Source organism: Pygoscelis adeliae, unplaced genomic scaffold, assembly GCF_000699105.1.
Source record: "Pygoscelis adeliae isolate BGI_AS28 unplaced genomic scaffold, ASM69910v1 Scaffold57, whole genome shotgun sequence".
In the NCBI taxonomy this organism is placed as follows: Eukaryota; Metazoa; Chordata; class Aves; order Sphenisciformes; family Spheniscidae; genus Pygoscelis; species Pygoscelis adeliae.
The window spans coordinates 741,901-756,030 of NW_008825615.1; positions in this window are offsets into that span (position 1 = coordinate 741,901).

Below are 14,130 nucleotides of genomic sequence, written 5' to 3' on the forward strand. Positions count from 1 at the left end.
CTGCCATGGTGTCCCCGTGGTGTTTCTGATACCTCGGTGCGGGCCAGAGCAGCCGGTAGCATAAACGGCCCAGCTGATTTCAGGCAGTGGCTCTGCAGGGGCATAAGTGGCTCCAAGTTCAGGCTTGGTGAGGGGTGGCACGTTTTAAAGAGCTCATCAGGCGAGGTGCTGAGCAGCAGCTGGAAGACACAGGGGTACTTTCCTCCTCCACCCCTCCCCTGCAGCTTACCTGGGTGGTAGGACAGGGCACCACGCTCTCGAGGGGGCCGCAGCAGCCGGCCGAAACCGGCGGATTGCAGAGGATTCCTGGAGGCCATGCAAGTCCTCCTTCTGAAAGACCTTTCTCATATCTAGGTGTAGCCCATCCTAAAGCAGTCCTCTTGGAGGAGGCGGGGGGAAAGCCCATTTGAAATATAAAGGTATTTTAAGAGCCATTTTTGAAACTGTCTTCTTGTGAATTAAATGCAAACTTCGTGGACTTTGGTTGTGCATTCAAGTTCTAAATTTTACATGATAAATCATGGGACAATGGGGCTGTCTTGGCACTTAACTTGGTGCTTACTGATATAATAAGAAATAGCATCCTGTGAAATGTTACCGTCTATCATCAGTATCTTCATTTGCATAATGAGTTTTTCTGAAGCTCTGGGAACTGTGTCGGTTCACTTAGAACCAAAACCATTTATTAAAGTGGTGGCAACAATTGCCCTACACATTGCGCACTAATTAGAACTACAGTTTCATTAGAAAAATCTGCTGCCGTTCCAAGATAAGCTGTACTTAAACTTCAGCTTTAGGTATTCCTAATTTGCAGTTGCCTACCTTCACTTAGCGATAGCACAGCCAAATGATACTGTGTTCCACGGCCACCCACACCGTCATCCACAACCAACGACAGTTGCAGTTACATATATGTACCAACTCCAAGTGTCGCGTATCTACCGAGAAAGCCATCTATGTCACATGCGTGCAGAGTTAGATTCTCAACAGTCTAATTGTATATTTGTATAATATAATCTCCTTGATGCTGTGCAATCACTATCCACATCTTCTTGCACTGGCCTTTTGATGAAAATTTTAGTGTGTCTATTGTGAGATAGACAGCGCATTTTACCTGCTGTTATTGGGCTGAATGTATGTAAATAAGTGAAAAATAAAAAAAGTCATCTGTACAAGCAGTGGCCTAAAAAGTCTGTAATTGTAGACTAGGACAATTGTTGAAGTTGCTGTGACATCTCAAATACTACCTTTGAATAAACTTGTTTACAGGGTCTCTTGGGATGCTGTTTCATAGCGAAAGGAAAATCTTTCCTTGTGATAATACGAGGTAAAGAAATTGGATTACCTGAGCTTTTTATTTCCAGTGTTTCAAAGTGAAGAACATAACTCTTTATTGTCTGTAAATCTAACATTATTACTTCCTCTTAGAAGAATATTGTATCATTAGATGTTTGTTTGAGCTGGTAACATCCTTGCAACTGCTGCAATATTTTTCATTAGCAACCTGTATAATAGTTTGTACACAAGTACTGTTCAGATTGTCATGAAAAGTAGCTTTGACCATTTACCTACCAGTAGCAGAATAGTATTTCTGTAAGATTTCCAGTGTATTCCTACCATATCATATTTTATTTCTATAATGTAATTAAACTGTTATTTATTCAAGGAGAAAAAGTATTCCTCTAATTTTTTTGTTTTCCAAATTTTGAGATAACTGAGGAAGCCACGTGATGATGCTGCCTCATCCCACAATCTGGTGCTCTACGTTTTGTTTATAAGTTTGTCTGTCAGATTCTGAAACAACTGCTTAAACAACTTGACAACAGGTTGTCAAGCTTTGTGGGTTTTAATTGTACGTTGATATGTTTGAAGGAGGAGGTAGATTATATATTTTATATTTGTGTATTCAGTACTATGGAGACAAGAGAGAAATGACATAGTTAAAACTGAATCTCCTGTTTCATTATGTAGGTAATTTCCCCTTTCCTCTGTATTAGCCAAAATGCAATAAATCTCTTTTGCCTTCCTCAGATGTATATGTTTGCACAGAGATGTCACATTAAGACAAACCCATATACTTCAGAAAAATGAAACACAAAAGAGCAGAAGAAAGGAATACAAACTAAAATAGTGCTACCAACAACGACGACGACCTAAACTAGTTATTGGTGGTTGTAAATGTGTTGTGGTTTAACCTCAGTCAGCAACTGAGGTTAATCAAAGACGTGACAGAAACAAAAAGTTAGTTTAGTTTTGGCCAATGCTAGTGGGGACAGAGTTGGGGGGGGGGGGGGGGGGGCGGGGGGGGAAAAAAATCCAACCGGGATGCAAAAAAGCTGTGCAGGGAGAGCAAGCTCAGCCATGCCACTGCCTACGGGGCACACTAAAGTGCCCCACCGCTGCTCATCCACAACTGAAATGAAGGGTTGAAAAAACACTTATAATCTCTTTGTGGTCCCACATGCCTGATCCAAAGCCCACTAAATGCTGTAGGAAGGTCCCTGCCCATTTCAAAGGACCAGTTTTTCATATGACTTAATCTCAGATTCATGTTACTTGGGCAATTTTCCTTCTCCACATTTGTGGTTTGAAAACAGCGGAGGTCCTTAGGGGATGAAGTGAGCATGTCCTGGGGCGTTGGATCATGGTTGTGCCACAGTATTTGTATTTTTAAAAATTAGGTTACTGATGAATTGAGAAAGTCTTGGCAAAAAAAAGTGCAGCTAGAAATGAGAGATTAGCTCTTAATCTTTAGCTGCATACCACATTTAAATGAAGAAGTCTGAATATTCTGCTGAAAGCTGTCACTTCCAAAGCAGCCAGGAGACAATTCCCACTGTATTCGCATGTTCACTAGAAAATAAGGGCTATACTGCCACAAACCGACAGTTCCTCTTGATGGTAACACCTGAGTCTATTCTAAACAACACAACAGGAAATAATGACAACTTTCCAAGCAACTGCTTTTCCACACTATAGCAGCTCAGGAAGTGTGCGGGCAAATATACTGTCATCGTTTCAGCCTTTCACATTAGCATCCATTATTATTTCCGCTCTTCTGACAGTTGTTTTAAGAAGTCGCAATATCATCATGCGTGCACAACATCAATAAAACATCTGCATTTTGTTGATTTTTTTTTAAAGTATGTTTTGTCTTCAGTGAAAGTCCAGCTTTGGCTGAATTTAAGAATTAAATCATAATATCTGGGAACAGATTATAAAAGAAGAGAAAAAAAATCATTTTGCCTGTGTTTAAGAAAGTGTAGGGTGGGGGGTGTTATTTGACAGTTTAGAATACGTCTTCCTCCATTCTGCCTTTGTCCATTGGTCTTTTTAGGTAATGGATATAAAGAATATCAACAGAGTTTTCTTTAAACAGCAGCACAATGTATGAAGCACATGATTGCCTACAACAGGGCTCCTTAATATGAATGGCCATCTAATACTAATCTTTAAAATTCAGTTAACAGAAAGATTGATAATAAGCCCAAGGTAATCTTAATGGCTAGGTATGACATGCCCTGGTATTGCTTTCCAATAAATCATCTTTGGTATTCAGAGCAGCAGTCAGTTTAATGTTAAAGCATATTAAGGTATGGAATCCTGTCTCAATAAAGTCACTAAGAATTTTTTATTGACTTCAGCAGAAATGGTATCTTACCCTAGATTTTCAAACTATGAGTTTGCATTTGGAAAGTGCAATTTTATATTCCATTGTATTTGCATTTTCACTGACATTAAAACAAAGATGAGACAGAATAAATAACGGCCTCTATATTCATTGGGTTTTTTTTTTTTTTACCTCCAAGATAATCTATTTTGAATTCTGGTGGGTCAATGCAGAATCATAAAGTCTGGCAGGAGTTCAATGGACTTGTCATGGGAGTGAAGCAATTTATTTATCCATATGTGTGCAGATGGGGTAGAGAACATCATGAACAAAACTGCTCTCTCAGTAATGCTGACAGTCGCTTCCTGACCACTTGCACTGATGCGGTTTTGATGCTGCTTTCTCTCCCTCTCTCCGTATATATGCATATATGTGTGTGCATGGTGAAAACAGGCTACAGACTTATTAAAAAATCTCTCCCCAAAATAAAGAAGTCTCTCTACATGTAATAATAATAATAATAATCATCATCATCATCATCATGTGAAACAACTTCACAGCCACTGATTTCACAAAGGGGAAACCTCTTCTGCCATTTATAGCCATGACTGGATGGATCAAGCCCTGCCATTGCTATTTTTTTTCCCCATGGATCTTACTGAAAGTCCCTCCAGGGCTCAGCACCACAGGGATACCCCACTTTCCACCGAGCTGAATAGAAGGAGAAAGGAAGGGAGCTGGAAATGCCCCAGTTCTTGTTTGTGGCAGGCTGTTCCCGGAGCTACTGTGTGTGTAATGCTGCGAGGATCTCTCGGGACTCCCCCACGGTGTCCCTGTCCTCCAAGGCAGGGCTTGGTGGTTGCTGTAACCTGGCCAAGAGCAAAAACCTCATCAAGAGGGGTGAAGAATAACCATCTCTGGTTGAAACTCTAAAAAGAAAGGATTTAAGACGTAGCAGGATAATAATGCAGAGGTGGGGACCCGCTATGCGTCATTTCTTAGTTAAGGAACAAAGATTAGGGGTATCGTTTTATTGGAGAAACGTGGGGAATTATATAGGCTATGGATCCATCCAGTAAACACTCCTCCCAAACCTTCACAAGGGTAATAATAAATCCTGTAAGGCCTTTCATCAGCAGCCTGGGGAAAAAATATAACCATTGTCTCTGCAATGCTTAACTTGTAACCTAATTCAAAGTCATTTTTAAATTATACACCAACCCGCTACCAATGCAGTCTGAGTAGGCAAAATTAATAACAGGCATGCTCAGCAAATCCAAGGTTTAAAGCTTTAGCTAGAATGTTAATGTCTAAATTGAGTAATACTATCAGTCATGAGAATTACAGTTATCTGCCTCCTTATCTTTTCCTATTTATTTGACGGGTTTTATTTATTCTTATTATAGCACTAGCAAAACCTGACAGCTCTGGCAGAGAGAGGGACGGTCTTTTCGCATGAGGCCAGTGGTTTGCTGAGCTGTCTGCAGCTGCGGAGCCAGGGCGCCCAGGCACTGCAAAACTGGACAAGGAGGTGAAGAGAGAGGATTTGCCACTTCATAGCAAGCCTGGTAGGAGATGAGAAAAGAGCAAAGCCTTCCGGGGTGCAGCTCCTTCCCCATGCACTTCCTACATCCCCTTAGAGCTTGGGAGTTGCTGGGTGGACACTGCCGCAGGGGGAGGAAAGGTTCAGGTTTAAACCCCCCCCCGGCTCCCACCTTGGCAGGTGATGATGGGCTCCTTGGCAGGGACATGGCCAAAATTTTTGCACCCAAGGGTTGGTGTCCATGGAGAGGCACTTGAATAGGGAGCTGGCTTCTTCCTGCCTGTGCTTCATCAGCCGCGAGTGTGGACTGTGCATAGCTTGAACGTCTGCTTTTTTACTCCAAATTGTTCTTTAAGAAAAGCTTCCACTTTCAGCTTTAGTGTTCCTCACTCAGGATCCTGGAGCTGACCAAAATGTGGCTATGTCCAGATGATAAAAAACCCCATACGTCTACAGTCTTTATAGATAGATTACAGGAAGAGTAGCTTAACAGCAAAATGTCATAAAAGACTCAAAAAAGACCACATTATCCACCTACAAATTGGGCATTTAGCCCAAATAGTTTTCTATGCAAGCGATGTATGCAGGTAAACCATTTAACCTCATTTTCCCTGGGAAAACTGAGGATCTAGTTTAGCTTAGTTAAAAGACTGAGTTGTCTCACTCAACTGCAATGGCAATGCAGGCAGCAGTTGCATCTGGTGCTGGAAAGGACCATTCTTATAGTGACCGACAGCTGACCTCCGAAACAGATATCTAAGCTGAGGCCTTTTGGGTTCTCTCATTCAAGACATGCAGCCCTGCTTTGAAGTGAAGGTGTCCATCATTTCATTTCTTTTTAATCCCATTCAAAATACTGCTGGGCCCTGCAGATGCTTTATTTTATTATTGCAGACATGATGAAGCTACTGACTATCATAAGAAAGGACAGAGGGGGCCTTCAAACTCAGTGCCACTCTATTCTTAAGCTTTTGCTCTTTGCCCTTTCTTGCTGATTACACAAGGTTTTTAAATAGTTGTTTGGGATCTAATCTTAGCTGCTGTGTCAGCTGGCCCCTGCTGAGGCATCAATCCTTCTGCTGAATATGAAAGTGTAGACTGAAGTCTCAAAAAGGAACAGGGCACTTGCCTTCTAGAGAGCAGAGTGTGGAGGTGGGAATGAATAGGAAAGTGTTTCTTGTAGGAAAGTGAACAATAGCAAAGCATGAGAACATGGGCTGATGTACATTTTCTGTGGTCTTTTGCCCTCTGGCAGTTTCTTCCCTCTCCTCTCTGTGCTGCCTCCTCCACAGTGCCAACACAAGCACTTGCACGGCTGCCTGATAAGTCAGATCCAGCTGAACTCATCCAGCTAAAAAATAACACTTTTTTTTCTTTTTTGGGCATGTTATGCCTCCCAGATCATTTCCAGACTGCATGACCTGGGTTTCAGAGCTGGGAACTGGCGCAGGATTTGTCACATGGGCAACTCAACAGCTCCATCAAATTAGGTTCCTGCTGTGCCAAGCATGTAATGGGACTTGCAGGATCTTGTTGTTCATTATCAGAACAGTCTAAAAGTGTTCTGCATTTCCAAACAGGAGCGCTGAGGGAAACTTGAGTTTCAGAGCCCATTGAAGCACCAAAACTGCAGGGGCTGCATCTGTGTCCTTCAAAGGCAAAGTCCTCACCAAACCTAAGAAAACTCTCCCCATTCTCAGTGCCGGTGACTTTGCTGGCATGAATACACTTATTTTTTTTCAACAACAAAAGTAACCGTTGCGTTGGGAAATTCCCTTTGTCTTTTCCTTCTCTTGAAAGATACCTGTTGAGTCTTTGGAAATGCCCATGCTCGGGTGGATGGGCAGAACATGCAAGTCATCCCTCCAGCTACCAGCCACATGGCCAACTTGCCGCGGACACACGTTGCTCTGGGCATGCCACGGTGAACGCCTCTCCGCACCGCTACACGAAGTCCCAGGGCAGGCAGGGCGAGCTTGGTGCTGCAGTGGCCCTCATATTGCAGTGTGAGCACCCCTTGGCACAGGTGCCCGTCACTTCTGGGGCAAACTCCTCTCACTGCCTACTTCATGTTGCCCCTCTCTGTACTGCTGTATCTGTTTCTGTGTTGTGACTACTGGGAATCAAAGTGGTAAGTTACTGGGAATTGAAGCAGTTAGTTTCTCATCACTGCAGAGAGGCACGGAGATGCTTTGCAGAAGGAGCTGCTGACCAATTGGTGGGCAATCGTGGAAGCAAACTACATTTCACGTGCACCCACAGCACTCAGGCAGGACAACCACTACTACCTCTTCAGCAGCATGAGCACTCGATGCCTTTTTGCTTCTCAAATTTTATTTGAATCCCTACCAATGACAACATGAGCACTTGGGAAATGTTCACTCTTAGAAAAAACAAGTCAAACTTTGATTTTACAGGCCTGTATTGTTAAAAAAAGAGACTGTCTAGTTCTGTATCAAAAAAATCGATCTTCTCTAGAGGTTGGGTTGGTAAATAAATCAGGAGGAGAAGCTGCTGTAAATCAGAAAAGCTCTACCACATTTGCAAGCAGAGCGATAGAGGCCAGTCATACATCAGTCAGTCTCACTGCTGAGCTGCGGATATGTTTACTCCACAAAAGTAATTGCAGCCATATCCTTTCACAGGAGGGCAAAGTATCCCACATTTTCCCTGGGGTGCAAAGATGCACATGGGAAGCTGGTAGTCATCATCACCCCTGGCAGTCCAGACTGTACCTCTCCTCACACTAAAATATGTGTGTACCTTGTGTACCCTTAAGCCATCCTAACCTAAACTGGGGACCAAACGAGCCAGACATTACCAGTACTGTGTAAGCTCTCTGGCCAAAGAGGAGTAGACTCATATTATTCTCCTTTGCAAGTCACTGAGTTAATGGCCTGTTTTTACATATATTGCTGTTACACCTGGCAACTCATGATAATAGAGGCTTGAGGTATTAGCAACAGCACAAAAAAAATAAACAGTCTTTATCAAACCATTCCTGTGAGGGAAAAAACCAGCATTGCATATGTCAAAGGCTGCATTATTAGAGAGGTCTTTAGTCTGCAGCTAAAAGGCCACACAAGCCTGTACTTCTAACTGCTAACTCAGGTCTCCTCAAGAGACTTGACTGGGATTTAAAGGGTAAGTATTATGGAACGGTCTGCAGAGGAGAGAGCAGTCCCCTTAATGCTGTCTTTTCAGGACATTATTCTTTCCATTTGTATAGAGACAATTGCTCCAGCTAACCTGCTGTCCTGTACCCTAGGCAACCTGACGAATTAAAACTAACTGCCTAATCCATCAAACAAATGGTTTGCCCTGGCTCCATCAAAAGTAAATAAATAGCTATCACCCCTCCCTGAAAAATAAAATGTTTCAACATCAAAGAAAGCTTCTTCCCTGCCTCATCTTTCCCTCTCCACATGCCCAAAGATAGGACCTTACAGCACGGTCACAAGGTCTGCAGAAGACCAAGACCTAAGGGCTATCCATTAGCACAGATATTTTCTCTCGAATACATCCATGAGCACAGAGATCCAGGGGAGACTTGGGAGTGACACAGCAAACCACACCTCAACCCCTCTGGTGGGGCTCCAAGATAAAAACCAAACCTTGAGGCTGATGGCTTGTCAGCCAGGGGCAGGTCTTGCAGAGCACTCAGCATTGCCTCTTCCTTCCCCGCTGCCTTCAGCAGCCTGCAAACATAATCTTTTCCAGTGTTCCTCACAGTACCTAACTTTTTGCTTTGAAAGTCTGAATGTATTTACTGCCTTTGTTTTCCTGGCTGGGGATGTGTGCTTGGAGCCTGCTAATGAAGCTTGAAGAGCAGAGTGGAAGCACTTTCTCAATGCTGGCTGGCACAGGTGGAAGGAAACTGCCTGGCACCAGTCACCATCCTTGTATGCATGCTAGAAGACAGTGCCATGAAACACCGCACAGCAAGGACAGGCACAGGGCTGGGGCCATGCATCCCTGCACAGGCAACTCTGCCTGATGCCTTCCCTGTCCTGTACTGCCACAAGCCATAAGCAGATCTAAATCCCACCATATGCCAAATTCAGGCACCCTAAGCCTCATTAATTCAGCATGGATTGGCAGCATCTAATATCCAAAGGCATTTAAAATCTTTAACAACCACAATTAGCACCTCCATTCTGGAGCATAAAGGTTTATATGCACCTAAATAGGAGCTCTGGGGTGGCACCCTGGTTCTGGTCTGAATAGATGGGCAAGGGATGGCTGCCTCAGTCATCTACCCTTCACCTTAGACTCCAGCCACATGTAACCTCTTGCAGCAGCAGTGCCAGGTTCGGCAGCAGGCACAATGATGGGCATTGCTAGCTGGCCAGGATTTAATTGAACACAGATGGAACTGAGGCAGCCTGAGCCTGATGCAAAGTGCTTCCAGTCCTCACTTCTCCTTGGGGTCCGCAAGCCGCAAAAACAACAGTGCTTCCCAGTTCAGTCATAAAACTTCCTTAAAGCTATTTGTTGTTTGTTTTTTGAAGTGAAGCTTTCATTATCTAGAAGAGACATTCAGAGACACTCACAGCTACTTATCGCTAATAAAAATAAACATTAGGCCTGGACAGGCTAGGTACATCAGTGCACTTGTTCAATAGCTGCTTCTTTCTTGCCCAAGTACCAGACAGGAATGACCACTCAAGAGCCTCTACTCTGGAAGTACCATTATTTGCAGAGAACTTGCCAGTTCTTGGGGGAGCAAAACACAACACAAAAACCCAAGAGATTCTCCATGGTGGATCCCCGATGGACCATGCCCAGGAACCCCATCTACCACACCACAGTGTGATTGCTCATCCATCACCGCACGCTCTGTACCCTGTTACAGAAGGTTTGTTTCGGAAGGAGAGCAGCAGAGACCAGGAGAGTCCCTGATGCATACCTGGCCCCTGGAGAGACACACTGCCAGGTGCAGCAGGTTCTTCAGCCAGCTCGGCCAAAGGAACACACGGCAGCACGGCCCTTCTTGCCAATCTCACAATGAGCTGGGAGGGCAGGAGGGAGGATATGCATCTGGATAAAGACTGTGTTACTGTCCTGAGCCTCCTTGTCCTGGGAAGGACAAGACCTAGTTTTCAGGCTGTGCTGAACTAATTGAGAAAGCTCATCACCTCCCAGGGCTGGACCCAAGCGCTGTGTTTATGCATGACCATGTCTTGGTGGCCTATATCCTAAATGGATGGATGAGAAGGTAGCAGAGCTTCCTCCTGCAGATCACAACCAGACACATGAATGTCATTTCTTGTGAGGGAAAATTGGAAAAGGTGCCGAAAAAACCATAGAAATGATTTAATGGCTTGAGAATCCATTTTTCTGTGAGACACCTAGCTCGTAACATTTGGGTTTTTATCAAAGAGAAGATTGAAAGATGACTCTCTTGTAGCATGTGAAGTATTTCCATGGGAGGAAATACTGGCTACTAAAAGGCTCTTTAACCAGCAGAAAAATGCATAACAAGAGCCAGTGGCTGGAAGCTGAAGCCAGACAAATTAAACTGGGAAATAAGGCATATATTTTTAAGAGTGGGGGTAATTAACCACTGGAACAAATCCTCAAGGGAAGCAGTGGATTCTTATCTCTGGAGAGTTTCAAATCGTGGTTGGATGCCTTTCTAGAAGATGTACTTTAGCCAAAGAAGCTATTAGGTTCAATACATGGGTAATTGTGTGAAATGTAATGGCCTGTGATATACAGGAAATAAGAACAGATGATCTAATGTTTCTTTCTGGCCTTAAACCTAAGAAGCTATTCATCTAGATGGGAGCCCTGTGCCTATAGCTGAGAATTTGATCCAAGGCCCCCACTACAACATTTATAAACCTGTGAAAAATGAGTGTGTAAATGCGCCAAAGAGTATAGAATCAAACAATGGATGGGGAGCTAAGGATGAAGAAACACACCCATAAAAAAATTTATTTCTATTTTTTATGAATTATTCTGGAATGCAATGAGCACCTATAGAAACCAAGACTGTAAGGCAGTAATTTACACTGGAGAAATTCAAATGAAATGGGAAGATATGAGACTATGTTTGGAGACAGTCAGGTTTCTGCGATAAAATTGCGTTAGTAATTAATAACCTCCCAGAAAAGAGAGAGAGAGAGAGAGAGATCATCTGCTACCATGTGTCTATTAGCAGATAAATCCAAAGTGAAAGATATCCCCTCTGGGACTACTTGATGGATTATATTAAATTTAATGGTAATGGAAGGAATACTGTAATTGGAAGATGCTGGAGGGGAAAGATATGGTGGGAGCAAAAGAAGGAAGTGCACTGCTGATACAGAAGACCCCATGGTATAGGAATGGGCTCAGTTCCTGCCAAACTGCACCAAAAGAGCAGAAGATGCTCTATTCCCCATAGGCAAGGACCAGAAAATGTACAGGATCATCTTAGCTAATATGGAAGCCAATCTATATTATCCTCAAGGGAGGTACGTTTGGCAACTGCAGTGTGGAAAATAAATATTAGATATGCCAGAATTTTTTGAATCTCTGAGTACATTTCAGAGGAACAAAATGACAAGTTCAATTAGGTTCCTCGAAGCAGAGGAGAGAAACTGATTAATCAGGCATGGAAGTTCCTAAGTAACCAAAACAACTGTGTGGGCTTTCTCCTCTTGACTCATGTTACAGGAGGAGGGTGTATCTATTTGAAAATGGAATATATTTCCACATGCTCTATAAAGGAATGTCCAAACATATCTAGATAGAAAATGGTCCCTGTTATCTAGGTCTCTCCAGAGCTTCTCGTATGTTGTGTGGAGCTCTGGAATATGTACAGGAATTTTAGGGTGTTTTCTTTGAAGATAAAGTGGCTTTTTAAAGACTATGTGGACTCGGTGCTAACATCCCAAAGGGGCAATATAAACTTCACAAGTAAACTTGTATTGAGCAGAAAGATAACTACACCAAATGGCAACCTAGATTAAAATAAAACAGCAACACATTTGTAATGTTTGAAGTCCAAAGGCTTCTTGGAAAAATAGCTGTGTCTGTCAGAAACACGCAATGTGGAGAACCATATCCCTGCAAATTGCCAGCAGAATAGCAAGAGTTACTGTCCTCAGCCAGTGAAACATCAAATTATTATTGCATCTGAGCTGGCTCTTTCCCAGAGCATTGGATACTGTCTCTACCAGCCTCGGAAAGCTGCCTTCTGCAGATGGGCTTTTTCAGAGGTGTCGTACACCTCACCGCTCAGGGGAAGAGACAAACAAAAGCCAACGCATGTGACACAGAACTGAACCGTGCAAATAATATCATGCAAGAGGATGCATCCTGATCATAAAGCTACAGGATGTCTGCAGAGAAATTCAGTTTTCCAGTAGTGCTCCCTTTGCTCACTTTGGCTGAAGGCTGAGGGAGGGGGAAGGGTCCCCCCACTAGTCTCAAACCCCTCATGTTATGAAAGGGATTTTGGGTTGCTTTTTATGTCATTTTTGGTGACAGCTGATTGAATTTGATCACGACAGTGAGTAGGAGGGTGACCAAGGTAGGGCTATACTCTTTGGTTGTGAGCACAGCAGAGCAGAAAGCCACTGACACGGCTGCCACGCTCATCTTGGTTTGGGTTTTTCTCCACCGCCCAGCACCCAGCCCTCCTCTGTGTGCACCGCGCTCCTGAATGCTCCTGCACCTGGGTGCCCCTGCCCACCGCTGGAGCGGGTGGGTGCGTGGCCTCCCGGCGTCACAAAACATTCGTGGGTGTTAGCGTCACGAGCAACTCAAGCAGCATCGCTAATCTGTGTAGCGTTGCCTCTCCTCGACAGCACCAGCCACTCCAACCCGGGGATCGCTAGTTTATTTTTATGGAATATTTTGTTCATGTGGACTTGTAGCTGCTTCCCACAGGAGAATGTCTTGGAGTAGGAAATGTTCCAAGTAACATATGAGCTGCTACGTACATCCACTGCAGAGAAGTGAGAGCTAATAGATGAAGCACAAAGCGCGGCACCGAACCCTTGCAGTGCTTAACCCTGACTCTGCCAGTGACTTGCTGCAAGAACGCGGATGAGCTATTTAGCTAATGCCTCTGCACCCCGCCTCCGGCGGTTATTATAAGGATGAATTATTTAATGTGTGTACACAGCTTTGATGCTGTATGCACCATTTCATATGTCCATAAGTGCTAAAGATTATTGGGTGGTTCTGTCATCGCTAGATGACACACATTTCTGGACTTAATTAGGTGTGTAAAAACGGCTGTACACAGCCACACTGGAAAATGTGAGTCCTGATGTAGAAATAATTATGAGGCCATGGCAAAATGGATGTCAGCAAGAGAAAGCCCATCTGGATTTAACCTTGGCCAAAGCCTGCTAAAGTGCCTCTAATGGCCTCTAAGCTCTTAAGGCATCCAGAGAAGATTTCCACCTCAGTCCTTTCCCGGTCTGCCCGGTGTGAGTTTGAGCAGAACAGGATGATTATTTCATTAAAAAAAAAAAATCAAACAAAAACCTGGACAAAAGTCATGAAAGCTTTGCTATAAGCTCAGATCTTGGGCACAGGCTTACCAGAAGTTTTGCAGAGGCTTCTGTGTACTCTAGGAGGGAAGCTGGTGGGCCATGAGTCGCCTGGCCCATGTGTCCATCAAGCCACCCCAAAGCACATTTCATGGCTTGCCTGTCCTCTCCACTGCTCTGCTTTAGGTGTGGTATGTTGCATCCAAATACCTGCTAGCCACTAGCCTTTAGTTGCCCTGGAGAAATGCTCCACTTGCAGAACCAACCTATTGACACTGGCAAAACCCTTCATGCAAGTCAGCAAGGCACGGCAAGCTGCCATTTGCATTTGTGCAATTTACTTCTGTTTGGGGGCTGGCTAATCTCCACTAGTGCAAATAGCAGCTTTGCCTGTATGGGGACAACGCTGACAAAGCCCCATCAGCGGCTGTCACCAATGGATATAATATGGCAAAATCCCCAAACCAAACAAGACCTTAGTTTCT